Source organism: Parasteatoda tepidariorum, chromosome 1, assembly GCF_043381705.1.
Source record: "Parasteatoda tepidariorum isolate YZ-2023 chromosome 1, CAS_Ptep_4.0, whole genome shotgun sequence".
NCBI classification, from domain to species: domain Eukaryota; kingdom Metazoa; phylum Arthropoda; class Arachnida; order Araneae; family Theridiidae; genus Parasteatoda; species Parasteatoda tepidariorum.
In genome coordinates this window covers 88,666,970-88,681,648 of record NC_092204.1, presented here as the reverse complement: position 1 = coordinate 88,681,648, position 14,679 = coordinate 88,666,970, and the positions used below count along the sequence as shown (strand labels likewise).

Below are 14,679 nucleotides of genomic sequence, written 5' to 3'. Positions count from 1 at the left end.
CAACTCTTGCAACTTTTATTCCGCAACTTGATGCAGTGAAAGAGCTTTTGATTTCTTCATTATTATCGACATAACAGATCGAGGTGGGCCTTGGTCTTCTCCAGACACATTTCTTAAAGCAGGTCTTTTTCCTTTGGTTTTTGTTGACAGTTTCACACCATGATTGTTTTAAAACTCGCACTGACGAAGTCCAGCTATCGAAGGAATTTAAAGTAGTAGTGGGAAAAGAATGATAAAAACAGAATTTTTTCTATATTATCTTCCCATAATAAAGTCATAAGGAAAAATTTAAAGCTTTAAAAAAATCACCTTTTTCAATAATGATAAGCAGAAATTATTTGTTCATCACATAATTTTCATCTCAAAATCTACACGAGAGATTCACACATTTGCTTACACAAAGAAATGAAAACACAATATTTGCCTTTCTATTTTTATTGTTTTCAAGTCTGTATTTAAGGTATTGAAATAAACAAAATCAGTTCAAATATAAAACGAAAATATACAATAATATATAAAAAATATCAAATATCAAATAATTTTTTTTTTTTTTTACAAATTTAAAAAAATGAGTATTGGTAAATTCAATTGAAGATTCAAAACAGATGAAATTCATACAAAGATTCTGTTCACAAATAAGACATATGTGATTATATCAAGGCATTTATTTTTTACGCTATCTGGCATGCCCATTGTTTTTTCTATTATAATTTTAAAGAAACGAAGAAAAAAATAACTATTTGCTTCAAGTAATGGTTTCAGAAAATAATAAAAACTAATTTTATGGATATTGACTGCGGCAAACATTAAAGAATTTCTGTTTACTAGTCTAATTTTAACGGGAAGAGAATTTTAGTCCTTCAGTGATCTACAGCTCTGCTGATAACAATTTTAACTTAAGAAAAAAAGATAAGAGATATATCTTCTTCAGGACACTGAGTTCACACATGTAAATATCTCATTGATTGAAAATATATTCAGTCTAGTATCCTTAATATCATAGAAGAATTAAAACTCAGCAAAATAAAATCCCAAAATCTAAGAAAATAAAAGGAAAAATTTTGGGGACAAAATTTGCTTAAAAAACAAAACAATGGAGAACAGTTAAGTAGAGTCATGTGTGAAAGTTACTTTTATCGTGTTTTTACTGACTCGGTGAAGTGGAGAGTGGTCCAGCCAAAATAAAACAGGGTTGCCACTCAAATATAGAAAAAAAATTCCCTGTGTTTTCCCTGTACATATTATGCACAATATATTAAGAGAAAACAACAATTACTCGGCTCTTGTGTGAGTTATTGTTCAGCTAATTATATTTATTAGTTTTAATTGCTGAAAAAACAGCTGAACATACTTAAATAATGCTATAGTAAATGAAATAGTTTAGTATAGCTGAAATATTATGGTTAAACATCCCACAGATTACGCTTTGAGTGGTCACCATTTTTTAAAAGACAAAAATTAGAAAAAAAATTCCCTGTATTTTCCCAGTTTGTAAAGAAAAAATCAAAATTCCCTGCATTTTCCCTGTTATTTTTGGTGATTTTTAAATTCCCTGTATTTTCCAGGTTTTCCCTGTGGAGTGGCAACCCTGTAAAAAGGCCAATCACACATGAATATGGTTACTTGTAGCTGCTAGAGGGGAATGTGAATGATTTACTAGAACAAGAATACATATTTTACCCTCACAAATTCTTTATCTCTATACATATATTCTATCTTCACTCTATACAAAAATTAATCTTAATAAATTATGTGTATAATAGCTGACCAAGAACAGATGTCTGAAGGCAAAGAACATAACACTGATTCTGCAAGGAATTGTGCACCTTTATATTGAAAATATGACCTATGAAAATATGCACCTAAAATATGAAAATATGCACCTATATAATTGTGCACATACCAAGTGAATCTTGAAAGACTCCTTGCAATTTTACAGATGTTTCATGATAAAGTCTCTAAAAATCCCAAGAGAAAAAATCTATTGGAGACTAATCTGGCGAACAGGGTGGCCATTTGATCGATTCTCGTGTTCTTACAAAACTCTGTGAAAACCTCTAGCTTAACTCTTCTCTCTCATTCTTAGTTGATGGAGCGATTTTTGTCACAGTAAAAAAATTGTGTAGAAATTCAGGTTATAGATTCATAGTAAAACTAAATTTAAAACAATTATTTGCTCAAAATTTTAATTTAAAATAAGATGATTGAAATATAGACAATAACGATATATAATATAACATATCGATATGGCCAATTAAATTTTCGAGTTAATATGTGTAAATTGTAAGCATGCAGTTTTAAAATTTATTATTGCATATAACTAAATAATATTCCTTGCTATATACCAAATATTCATTAATAATAATTGTTTATAACTATTTGTCACAGGAATAATAACACAAGATTATTTAGGTATTCATAAACAATAAATAAATTTGTTTAATAGGTATTTGCTCAAAAAAGCCACACAATGCAATATCATTATTAAGGTATTAATAACATATCTATGATATTTATCAGTAATCCACACCTGTATCAGTAACAAATGATGGAAGTAATCAGAGTGTCAGTAATATTTTTTATGCATACTTGAAGACATCCAAAAATAAATATGACACTATGAAAGAAACCACTTAAAAATGATTTATAATATGGAAAAACAATGGGCAAGTGCAAGATATATATATTATAAATTATAGAATATAACAATACCTAGTCATACAGACCGTTAAGACCAGTGTTTGGATCATATGATGAAATGAGTCATTATTTTTGAAAGTGGAATTAGGAATAAAAATTTCTTTTCCAACTTTATTGTACGTATTATTAAGTTTTCCACCCAAATAAATTAATCTAACGAATTTTAATATTCATTTCCCTTATAAAGGAAAAAAAAGACTTATAGGAAAATTTGACTATAGTATACTGGAAAATGAACTTATTCCACTCTCATAAATAACGGCTCATATTTTAATATTTCACTCTATATAATTAGATGATTAAAATTCCATTTGAATTATTTTAACAAAACTCAGTAAATCTTATAACATAGATTATTTACTTTAAATTCTATATTTCAATCCAAAGAAGCAGATTTGTGACATCTGAACGAGCTTTTATCAGAATTAAAAATTAAAGCTTTATTAAAAGAACCGGTAGCTGAAGGAAAAATTATCCCTCATTTAAAAATAGCTTTTATGTAACAGATCAATATTGAAGCCAGATATTTTTTAAGAGATTAATGTTTGTGCCAGCACAAATATTAAAATAAGTTAAAGTTATATTATATATATATTTTTTTATAGAAACCATAAACTTAAAAATTTTTAAGATAGAAAAATATGAGTGAAACATTAAACTAATCATCATATAATAGACAGGGATGGCACTCTTCAAAAACCAGGAGACTGATATTTATGGTGATAGGCACTGAAATTACATTATTTCTTAAAAATACTAATGTTAATTAATAATGAACTGAATTATAAATACAAAAAAAAATATTACATTAGATCAAAATTGAAATTTCAAAATTACTAAACTTATTCAGAAAGTCAATTACCATCAATCGCAAAGATTAAAATTTTTTTTTTCATAATTTGGTTCAATTCAACCAAGTGATTAAAAAGGATAATTAAAAAAAATGTGAATAAATTTAGCATTTTGAAATAATGCATCCAAGACTGAACAAGATTTTTTCAACTTTTGATCTGTGAAATGGCTCAATAGTTAAGGCACTATATTGTAATTAGTTTGAAACAACCAAGTGTTTAAGAATTGCTGGGTCGTTAAGACGATCAGTGTGCACATTGCAACCAACCATTACTGGTCTCGAAATTGTAGGGTAGACTGAGACGCAATAGTTCAGAAGTAAGGCACTAAATTGCTAAAGCACTTGAGTATGATCCCTAGTCCTTTACTACAACCCCCGCCCAGCTTCTGATCAATAGGTACAAGCTTGTTTCAGCATTATTAAAAGTCTGCTTATGCGCTATTATAACCTCATTACTACATTAATGCTGTTGGTAACAGAATTGTGGAGCTATAGCCATGACCCAATCTTGCTCACAATGGGCAGTTGCAGAAACGCTTTATTTTGTTCATTAAAATACCTCACTTTACATTAAAAAAAAAAAAAATTTTTTTTTGTGATAAACGAAAATTATATGAAATGATCCAAAAATATAAAAAAAATTCTTGAACAAACGCTGTAAAAAAACGGAAAGAGGAATTAATATTTATGTATTAAGTTTCTTGATGATTCAAAATTTAGCGATTTAATATTATTAACTGAACTAATGATTATCAAATCTAATAAATAAAAAAAGGAAATTTTTACAAGTGAGTTGCGTAATAAACGGCTGTTGTAAACAACTGTTGTTGATATTGTAGTATATGAAATATATTTTGTTTGCAATTGAAATTAAAAAAAATTAAATAAATATGGTTCAGGAATAAAATATTGTTTTGGAAAGGCAAAAATCAGTCCCCGGCGGAAGAGATGCATCCCTAATGATAATAAAATATAAATTGTCGCACAGTAAAAATTCACTGCTTTAAAATTGCAAGTCGTTAATCAACACATCAAACCATACATTAAAATACAGTAGAAGATCTTTATAATACAAATCTTGAGGTTTTGTGTGTTATAGAATTCTGTGTTACACAGATCAGCTTACCAATTTTTAAATTTACACATGACATGCACAATTTACATATTAATTAGTCTGCAATTAATCAAGCTTAAAATACTTTTAAAGAGTTATTAAGCTAAAATCGTTCTTGTTTAGTTACAGAAATTCTTAAACTGCGATTTTCATTGTTAACACCAAGTTAATATGGTTAATGAAGAATTGCAGTATATAGAATAGCAGCACTTAGATTTTCTACTGCATAATTTTAACATAACATAAACAAAACAATGAAATTCAAACATGTTCTTAGAAATTTGAATTCTGTACTACATTTAGTTTCACCGGAACAAGATAACATTTTACATACAAAAACCGAACAATAAATCTTAGAATCTAAACTCTCAAAAGTAACAAATAACAATAATTAATTTGTTCTTGATTAATTGTTCCATTAAGCTAAACTAATAACTTAATTACACATATGATATTCGAAGCTGTTAAAAGTGTATGATTTAAACTGTTAATTTGTATTATAACAGTTTCAATCATTGTTGCAATAATGTTCAAGGCTGGAAATAATTGGTTTGTGATTTTAAACTTAACAGGAAAGTATAATTTAAACAATTTCTATTGCAAAGGACAAAATTTAACTACCAAATATAGAACAAAGAAAGGTATAGCTGCTTACTTTGAAAAAAAATATTAAAAATAAATAAATTATAGTAGAATTTTCCGAAATTATAATTTTTATTTCTTTATTATAATTTTTTTAGTGAAACATGTAGAAAACTTTTAGAGATTTGTGAATAGAAGAACAGGATAATTTTCATTCATTATACTATAATTAAGTAGTAGCAACTAACTTGAGATAACTTGTAAACATTACAAATGGAATAATTTAACAAGAAAACAGGTATTTTTAGATAAATAGTGAAATAGAAAATTGTAGATAAAAAAAGAATTTATAGAAATTTTTTCGATATTTAAAATGAGAAATTTTATGGTAGGGTTGTCATTTTCAGTAAGGTAAGGTTCATTTGATAACTTGAAGAAATATTTATAAAATCTGTATCCAATCATTCTATATCCTATTAATTACAAACCATAAAAAAAAAAAAAGAGTTCATATATCAAAACTGCCAAAATTAATAAAATGGTAATACAAAATATTAAATGAATATTTTTTTCTGTTACCTACCACATTAGCAATAAAAAAGGATTCTGCATTGACCTCAGATCCAAATATAAATTTAAATTAATATATGAATTACGGTAGACAGATTTAGGAAATGAATTTATATCTTATTTTAAGGATATTTTTTTCTCTGAACATGCCTACGGAAAATGATTTAGAATCTACTCAATATTTATGTACATTTTTGACAACAATCTGATTACCTATTTACAAAAAGATTTCACATACATTATTTGTTATTCTTATGAACCTTAATTTTGACTAGATTTAAAACTATTTGAATTTTTTTTTATTCATCAGCTGCATCAACTTTATTTCTAGGCAAAATTTTTCGGGTTTTAATTTGTGTGAATGTGACCCGCCCTATAAACGGGTCTGTGACGTGGGCGATGCTACTCCACCGCCGTGGCTTTGCACTGGTGCCCACTGGGTAACGAGAAGAGAGTAGCAGTTCTGGCCAATGGGACAATACATCCCAAGTGCCCGTCATTAAAAAAAAATTTTTTTTGTGTATAAATAGTTAATTTTATTAATTCTTTTTTATTGTAAGTATGAATGTTTACAAAACGAAATAATTATAGGTTTATTTAATTGTAGCCAAATTAGTCAATAACATTTAAATGGTAGCAACTTAATGATGTATATTGTAGAAATTATAAACATCTCTTATGAAAGACATACGTTAGTAAAACAGTCTAAAGCACATAAGCTGACAATACAAATTTTAGAACCTTTTTAACCATTAAGATAGCATCTTCAAGCTATTCAGGGTAATTTTTCTTCTATTTTCTTATACAAACTATACAATTGTTTTTAACAAGCTACACAATGTTTGTAACATTAATCTCAAAGTGAAAGTAGTGTATATTATGAAAATAATTCAACTCCTTTTTGATTTAGTGTCTATTTATGATTACAGCACAAATTGTATTATTGCAGTGACTAGACGGTACTCTTTATTTAACATCTCTTAAACATCATTTCACTGATGATGGATGAGCTTTTCTGGTCTCTCAAGCAAGCCCATGTACCAAATGTTCAATCTGTAGTTGCATTCATAATGATATCCTATCATAGCAACTTCTTTGATATGTAAAAAATTACTATCTCATTAAAATGTAAATTTTACTCCAATTAAATAATACTAACATTAAGTAGATATAATTAGTTTCATATTCAAGAGATTCAAGGTGATATATTTTTTTTAAAATTTATTTTTATTGCATCAGTAACAAATAAAAAAGTACTTTGTACTTTAAAAAAAGTTATGTATACAAATTTATTTTTAAGCTGCAATGGTTTTTGGAATATTTCAATTTAATTCAAAAATGAATTATCTCTTTTAAGGTGTGGATAAACAAACCTTTAAAGAATTTAAATGTTTTGTATTCAAATTATTGTAAAAAAAAAAAACTAAAAGAATTTAAATGTTTTGTATTCAAATTATTGTAAAAAAAAAACTAAGTACTTATAGTGAAAAAATTTTCAGTGTGCAGTTTTTTTTTTCCAGACTAGCTAAACAGTGATTTTCGGTGCGATCTGTGAATTATAGAATAAAGGGGTCAACTTTATTCTTCATCCTCAATCTAGAGCAGTGTTTCCCAACGTGGGGCCCACGCCCCACTGGGGGAGGGGGCAATTTGATTGTAAAGGGGGGAAAATTCGAAAATTGACTCGACAAGAATTGACTTTTTGCTCCGGTCCATTTAAATGCATTGCTAGATTTCTGTGCCAAAATTGAAAGAAAAAAGCAAATTCTTAAATAATTGAGGCCAATAAATATTATGTGACATCGGTATTTTTAGGCAACAAACCTGAAATTATTTAGCCGGTATCTTTGAGAAACTAAATATATTAAATAAGCAACTTCAAGGAACAAATGAAACTCTATTTGATACAAAAGTGAAGATATTTGGTTTCATTACCCTTATTGAGTTATGTCAGAAATATATTAACAACGAAAACTTTAAACAGTTTCATTGGCTCCAAAAATGTGAAGTAAATGATACCGCTTTACTTATTATTGTCGATCATCTAAAAGTTCTTTCGGCTGATTTACAAGAAACATTTTCTGATATAAAACAAATTGAGTTTCCAACACGGATGATGCAGTCAATGTTAGTGGATTTGTCTGATACATTAAATATGTAGTATCAAGAAGAACTCGTAGAAATGCAAAATGATGAGTTATTTAAAAATTTTATTTAATATAAAAGGAGTGATGGCATGGCTTTGTGAGGAAACAGAAATTATTCGAATCTTAAAATTATTTCGAATTTTAGTTTTTCATTATATGTTTTGAAAATTTAACTACTGTGTTTCGTTAACAATTTCCTAAGGATTTTTTCCCAAAACCTATCATTTAAATTTCTTAAGATAACAATTAAATTTTTTAATATAAAAAATTATGTACATGTTACATAGCGGAGCATAAGAATTTTAGAAAGGCTTAGGTGGGGCATGGCACTAGGCTGGGAAACACTGATCTAGAGGATGATGCCTTTACTATAGGATTCCTAAAGGCAAGGTGTCTGGCTATACCCCCAGAGAACGGGTACTCATTTTAGTCGCCTCTTACGACATGCATGAGCTACAATGACACAATTCTACCCCGGATGCCATGCGGGTGACCTGATTACTGAAATTAAGTTACGAAATTTCTCTGAACATTACCTATCATATTTCAAAACAAAGTTTAATATTCCAGAACAAAATTATTTGACTAATCAATACTTTACTAATAAACAATTTAACTAATCAAACTTTTTTAATTAATCAATAAAATGAAGATAACTTAAAATTTTAATTACTTTCATATTTCATAAATTCACTTTATATTTTTTAATTTAGCAAGCACAGAAATTAAAAAATTTACAATCTTATAAATAATTTACAAATAAATCTTATAAATAATTTACAAACAAAATAATTTACAATCTTATCTACAAATAATTAAAAAAAAAAAGTTTATGAATATTATAAACAAATTGCAAGTACAAACCTTCATAAAAAGTCACTTAAAAAAATCATATATAAAGAGCAAGATATTAAACATATATTATGATTAAACATTATGTTCATGGAACATAATCTTTATAACTAATAAAGCAAAACCTCATATTGGCATCCATATCCTCAACAAAAATTCCTCTCCTGTTTCACTTTGTTGAGCTCATCTTTCCAAAATTCCTTTCCTGCAAAAATTTTATGAACTTAGTTGCTGCATAAAGAAAGCATTAACAAACTGCCAGAATGCAGAAAAACATTAAGACAAAAAATTCTAGATATTTAAAAAATTCCATTTCATTTTTAAATTTTATATGCAAATAGGAGATTTTATATGCAAGATAAATAGGAAATAGTTGTAAAAAACTCAAGTTTTCTTTTCTGCAGAATTTTTCAAAAGATGTTTTTTTTTCTTCACCAGAATAATATTCAAAGGATGCTTCTCTGGTGCATAATAGAGATAAGAAGTGTTCATGATTTTTCAAAGACTCTTGTTTCGCTACAATTATGTATATTCAAAAGATTAAGAGAAAGAAATGCTTGCGATTTTTCTATTATAATATAAATTTTTTTTATAATGACTGACTTCAGTTATAATTTTAATTAGATTGATACATATACATAAATCCAAAATCTCAAAAGTTAATAAGATAGTTTGCTCAAAAATATTTTTAATCACTTTTAAAAAATAAAATTATAATTACGATCTGTGCAGTAATAAAAAATATTTTTTTCTATCGCTTAAAGTTTCTAATTTATGAAGATGAAATCAATGAAATTCACAAACATTTTCATAAACTTCACATAATCATGATAAAATAACTAGTTTCTGATAAATATTACAGAGAAAATTGCGCATCTCTAGTAATTTAAAATGACAATCGACACGGCAAAGAAGCAATTTCTTTTCAAAAGATTAAAAATTAAGCACTTTTTACAAACCCCAAATAAAAAAAAAGGACTTTTAATATGTAATTTAAGGGCTTTTAAATATGTACAACAAAAATAAGTACCTTTAAACACTATTTAAAAATGTGCCCTACATTACGTTCTTTCCATAATTTTTTTTTTATTTAAAAAATACCATACCATTACATAGATATTGAATATCATTTAACCACCCATACATAGCATACCATTTCAATAAAATTTGAGTGGGAATTTTGTTACACATACAGATTTGTAGCAATCCGATTATTCAATAGGGTACATTGTCCCTCTTTTTTCTTAATTTGATTGAAATAAAATCTATCTAATATACATACAGGAAAATTTTAAATCACACATTTTAGTCTTCACCTTATCACTCACCATTTCTGCAAGACTCAATTGGCAAAATATGTAGTGTTATTATAATTTTTTCGGCAATTATTGCTTCAAATACTTACTTGTTTTTTTAAAAATCCAGATGTGTTTCATCGCTCAGTTATTATTAATATTTTTCGTGATTTTTAAGAAATACCAATATTGCTATAGTACACAAAATTTCAAATCGCAGATACCAGAAATTACTCTCCTTGGCTTGTGCCAATTCCTTCTTAATCTATGTGGTGTTTTAATTATTCATTTGACAGTCATTGCTACAAATATTTATAAAATAAAAATCATGATTTTTTTACTGTCTGTTGACTGTTGTTAATTTCAGGGGTGATTGCGAGCCCAAGTCAAAATTCCGGAAAATTTCTTGAGTTAAAAAAAAAAAGAAGTTTAAATTGAAAAAAATTTAAACAAGGTTTCTTTCCTTTTTCTCAATATTTCTTAGTTTACTTAAAATATATTTAAAATTCTACACAATTACCATTTACACATACCTAAGATGACCTGAAGAAGTAATTAAAATTAACAAATATGTCTTTCTTTCTTGAGTTTATGATTATAACAACTATTTACTGATAAAAAATGAATATTAATCATGAATATAAGCTTATAAAGCATCTCACTGACTCTCCCTTACAAACGAATAAAATAAACTGTGTTTTTTAAGTTCCACCTTTGAAAATTTGATTTCCGGAAACTTCTGCGATCACTGATTGTTTGAAACGTCTGGACCTTCGATCTCCGGAAACTTCCGGATCACTGTTAGCGAAAATTCCGGAAATCCGGATTTTTTCCGGAGCACAATCAGCCCTGTAATTTACGTCGCACTAGAGCTGCACAATGGGCTATTGGCGACGGTCTGGGAAACATCCGGGAGGCTGATCCGAAGACATGCCATCACAATTTTGATCCTCTGCGGAGGGGATGGTACCCCCGCTTTGGTAGCCCGACGACCTGCGCGCGAAGTCGAGCCATGATTTTTTTTAAACAAGGTTCGCTTATGTAATTATTTACTTTTAATGTGATGATTTCACTTTTTTGACATTTTTACTGCTAATACAACAGATTTTCATGGGATTTTTAAAATTATCGTAATTTTTCAGTTGCAATTAATTCTACACGTAAATTTTAATTGCACGTGATAAAAAGATTACTTTATATACTAGCTCAATTAATGACAATAGCATAAATCCATTTAGTATTTTGATTAATTTTGGGCAGTTATTGAGATAGAGTTTCAAGTGGTTTTAAAAATATCTTAATACATTTTTGACAATATAGAAATTTCAATTGCTTTTTTGAATATTTAATTTTTAATGCCTTGATTGTCCCAATTTTATGGCAATTATTGCTACTGATTTTCACATAGTTTTTAAAATCTGATATTTTTAATAAATTATTATTTTTTACAACAAACAAATAGCAAAATGAAACATACATTCTTTTTGAAGAGTCTGATTCACATGATTTCGCAATTGAATTTAGGTTGTCACTATTAGAGTTCTCACGATTTTCAATTATATTTTTAATATGTATGACTATGTAAATGAGAAGAAAAAAAATTAGTGTGTTTTTCCGCAACAAAATGTGAGAATGTTACAATTTATACCAGACAATAAAACTTAAATTACCAAGATCCAATGTTACTCTTCAATAAAATTCCCATTCATTATTTGCTTAAGTTGTTACCATATTTAAGCTATGACAACAATCCTTGTTGACTCTACTTTCATCAGACATTTTTTCTATACCTGCCCTGTAAATTAAAAAGCATAGTAAAATTTATACGATACAACATAAAATGAAAAGTAAACTATTCTTTTTAAAATACATAAAAATACTCAATATTTAATTAAGTGATTCCGGGCATTCAAAAGCAGGTACACTAAATGATTTAAGCAGTTTGAAAAAAAATTGAATTAACATTTAGAAGTCAATATTTTAGAATTTCTATGAAGAATGATATTTTGGAAGTCAAAATGTAAACTACTGTTTCGAAAAAGAAATATTTAAACCTAATAAAATACATATATCAGGGGTCTGTTCAGACATTTTGTGAAGGGTCCTGTTTTTGTAAAACTGTGGAAAAAACTATTCATAATTTGTGAACTTAAAATAAGCATTCTTTCAACCAGGATCTTGCTTTTGTGAATTTGTACAAATAGGTCCTGTTATTGCAAAAAACTTATTCAATTAGTTTTAAAATTGTAAATAGATAATGATTCTGCTCAACAATTGCTGCTATTAAATTAGAGATGCAACATTCAAATATTTGGTATTTAGCCTGTACAGCTCAACACAGAATATTCATTTTGGACAAATGATGGAAACAAAATCACTCACATTTTTAATAATTTCAATTTACATATTTTAAATAACACAACTTAGTAATGTATCACTTTTAATGTGTCGCGCATTAAGTAAACTGAAACATTTTTTAAATTTATAATAATTTATTTAAAAAAGTGCCAGAAATTAATTTTTCTTTACATAATATTTTATTATTTAATTTTATGAATAAATATAAATTTATCAATTATTTATTTACAAAAAAAAATTATGAGTTAATATTAATAAGAATGTGCACATCATCATGTTTTTAAAAGTAGAAATATTTTCTTCGATTAACAAAACAATAATGAAGATAAACAAATTTTAGAAGGGTCCTTTAACGGACCCAAATTTTTTCTAAACAGATCCCTGTAATCAAGGAAGCAGTTTTCAACATAATTCTTCACCCTGGGCTTACAGAACCAGTGTATGGTTTTGCATAGAAACAAGATAACTTCAACATATCCAAGAACTCCGGTATAGTTACCATATTAGCTGGACATAGCAGTGATAGTTTGCATACATTGAAATGTATTTCAATACAGGAAAAGATTTTAGTTTCTTTATAGGTTGGAAATTTTTAAAACAAAATAAAAACTATTAATTACAAAAAAAATTAAGATTAATACAGCAAGAAATTATAATTTTCAAAAAAAGTTTTAAGTTTATACGGTTTAAAATATGGGAAATTAAAAGAAATGGTACACAGGTTCCAGTAATCGACAAATTCTATCTCTGACAATGCTTATACTTAACACTTAAACAGTCAGTCAATATACAAAATTTCAGCACGGGCGTTAAACCAAGACTTCAGCCATTCTTAGGTCACAACTAAAGATAAAAATGTGTAATCTATGTTAATCAGCATGCGGACATAATTTCAAAAATAAATTAAAGAAAAACAAAAGCTACATCTTACTAAAACAAACTCAATTAAACCACTTCCTGCTGATGGTTGGACTGTAAGCTGTTGCATGTACATTAATATCAGCATGGTATTTTCTAGGAAGCAGTGTTGTAATTATTATAAAGGGGATATTATAAAATGTCAAAATGTTTTTTCAGGAAAATTCATAAGTTAAAACTAGTGTTGGTATGTCATTCACGCTGTTCTTAATATTTGACATTTTAATGTTTTCCGCAAAATGAGATAATATATTTTGCCCATAATTGCATCAAAATGATAGACAGCGAAGAATGATATTAATTTAAAGAACTTTTACAATGGTAAATTATTTATAACCTCTTGTAGCATTAGTGTTATCACACTAGATGTTTCAACTGCTTTAAATTTTAACGTCATTAAACTAATTACAATAAGTTATTAAATGGAGAATACTTACTAGTCCTAACATTAGAATAAATTATTGTCTTGATTTATAATGTAGACCAGTTCTTAGATCTAAATAAATAGAAAAGAAGATATAAAGTAAATTTTATATTCAACTAACAATAACATAATTAAACATTACAAAATATATAAAAACTATTTTAAATAATACAATATACATTTTTGAGGATCAAACCAAAAATCTTCTCCAAAATATATTTCTAAATACATTTCAAATTCTTTATCTACAGGCAGCAACACGTCAGGTGTTATAAGTTTCGGTTTATAAGAGGGAAAAATACCGCTTTTGTTAAACTGATGCCAAAAGTTAAAATTATCCAGACAATTTTTCCCAGAGGATTCAGCGAAAAATAGCCCATTAGGCTACCGTAGTCTTTTAATTTCCATGTTTTATTCAATTCGATTTGAAGTGAATACAAAATTGGAAACTGAAACTTAAACTTTCGTTAAAACCGTTTACATCATCAGTTCGTTTAAATTTAGGATAATTATTTTTTTTGTCATATTTGGGCTGCTCTGGCAAGGTGAGTGATTTACTTTTGTTTACATGCATATTTTTTATTAACAAAATTTAAAACTCTTACGCCTCTTTGCTTACATTTACTTGTCTGTCGTTCTTAAATATCTTATTAACAGAAAACTTTTATACATGTACAGTACATAAAAGGGAGTACTTATAACACAGGGATGAGATTCTTTCGCGGATTTCCGCTTTTTCTCTGATTTTTCCGCTGAAATTGTTATTTGCACAAGTTAAAATATTTTATGAGGAATTTAATTTTCCGCGGAGCGAAATTATTGAAGTCCTCATTCCTTCATCTGAAGTTTCTCTAAAAATCATTTCC

At 27.4% G+C, this 14,679-nt stretch overlaps 1 long non-coding RNA gene across 1 annotated transcript; it reads right to left on the bottom strand.

Moving 5' to 3' along the window:
* Nucleotides 1–419: 419 nt before the first annotated feature.
* Nucleotides 420–14,111, bottom strand: LOC139426070 (uncharacterized). Its single transcript, XR_011637347.1, has 4 exons — nt 13,993–14,111; nt 13,827–13,885; nt 11,784–11,908; nt 420–9,023 (listed from the first exon to the last, which is right to left on the bottom strand). It is a non-coding gene; the product is annotated as an uncharacterized lncRNA (long non-coding RNA).
* Between the last annotated feature and the right edge of the window lie 568 nt (nt 14,112–14,679).